This window comes from Carassius gibelio, chromosome A16 (assembly GCF_023724105.1).
Source record: "Carassius gibelio isolate Cgi1373 ecotype wild population from Czech Republic chromosome A16, carGib1.2-hapl.c, whole genome shotgun sequence".
Lineage (NCBI taxonomy): Eukaryota > Metazoa > Chordata > Actinopteri > Cypriniformes > Cyprinidae > Carassius > Carassius gibelio.
The window spans coordinates 5,888,359-5,889,813 of record NC_068386.1 but is presented as its reverse complement, the minus strand read 5'-3'; the positions used below and the strand labels follow the sequence as shown (position 1 = coordinate 5,889,813).

Below are 1,455 nucleotides of genomic sequence, written 5' to 3'. Positions count from 1 at the left end.
TTTTTGCTCTTCCTTCGGGATTCACGATTATGATGTTCGATTTGTAAATGAATCATTCGTTGACATGTCGAATCTTTTCATGAATCATTCGTTTTTGAATCGGACTAACCTGGTTCTCGTGGTTAAAGCCTCACTGACTGGAAATCCGTCGAATCGGTACTGATATGGCATTAAAACCTAAAATGATTCACCATTACTCAAGATACTCTTAACGTAAAAAATTTTCCCCATATGAGATTAAAAAGCATTTTATTTATAACAATATGTGTGCCTGAGAGAGAGAGAGAGAGAGAGAGAGAGATTCAGGGTCACGATTGTTAATATTTACGTGATGACATTACTTCCAGTTTCGAGAATAATCTGTTCTCGAATAATCCGACCTTCATGGGCCTACCGAATATTTGAGATGGGACGCGCCTTGCATCATGACGCGTCACGTTCAGCATTATACAATCTTGCGCATCCGAAATAGCGTGAATGATCGCGAAGGTCGATAAACCATCTATTTACGTTGCCACAACGCCTTGAAATTTTAACCTCCAGACATCTTTCTTTCCATCCATCCCACTACTGCAATGCATCAGTCTGCTATCCCTCCCCCATCCCTGCTCCCTCCCAGTCCCTCCTCGCCTATCCCAAAAGCAGCATCCTTCCCTTCAGCGTGACAGATCGTCGATGAACGCACCACGTTGTGGCTTAACGTGCGGTGCTCCGGTTCAAACGGATTCTTTTGTGCATATTCTAATTTATACCAAAAATACGGCGACAGCACAATCTGGTTAATTTCCGTGACCCATAAATAAACACCCCGCGTGACCGACGGAATGATTTAACGGCGCGAGCTAATCGACTTCATCCACGGAGAAGCCGTTTTTTTGGGATCTTATCAGACTGAATGAAGACAAGCGTGGGAAAGGACCGTTTTATTAAATAAATGTGTGTGGTAATCGGTAACGGTAGGCTGAGAAATATTCAAACAACGGTGTTGGTGTTTGCAGCAGAATATTGTTGCATCTGAATATTATTTAATAATCTAGGGAATGTATTTTAAATTATCTTTAATTCATCCGCATGTAACGCAGGCGCATTAATGATGTATTATTATTAGCATATTTTTGGTGATCATTATTCGCTGTTAGACATATGCCTTGATGTTTGACAGTTGGAAATACAGACGCTTTAGGTAAATAACAGATGGCATGAGACATAACTACATCCGGTCATAGTAAACACTTACTTCATATGCATTTATTTAAATTATACAAAGACACAAACATTAAATTTAGTGCATGAAGTTCATTAAAAAGCAATAGGCAGCCTGCTAAATATCCATTGGTATTTTATGTACAATGCAATGTGAATTTCCTCAAAGCATACGCTTAGCAGGTCATTCCTCTTCATAACTAGCTGTGAGTCTATAACCTTAAGTTGAAATTGATTCTGAGAGATTTATCC

General features: G+C 39.6%; 1 protein-coding gene across 3 annotated transcripts in view; it reads left to right on the top strand.

The window, feature by feature from the left end:
- Window positions 1-548: 548 nt before the first annotated feature.
- The window catches only part of scn1ba (sodium channel, voltage-gated, type I, beta a), a 13,870-nt gene continuing 12,963 nt past the window's right edge, over window positions 549-1,455 (top strand). For all 3 annotated transcript variants that reach the window (XM_052618044.1, XM_052618047.1, XM_052618045.1), the window contains exon 1: window positions 549-1,455. This exon is cut by the window's right edge and continues 954 nt beyond it. The gene's annotated coding sequence lies outside the window, so the exon portion shown is untranslated.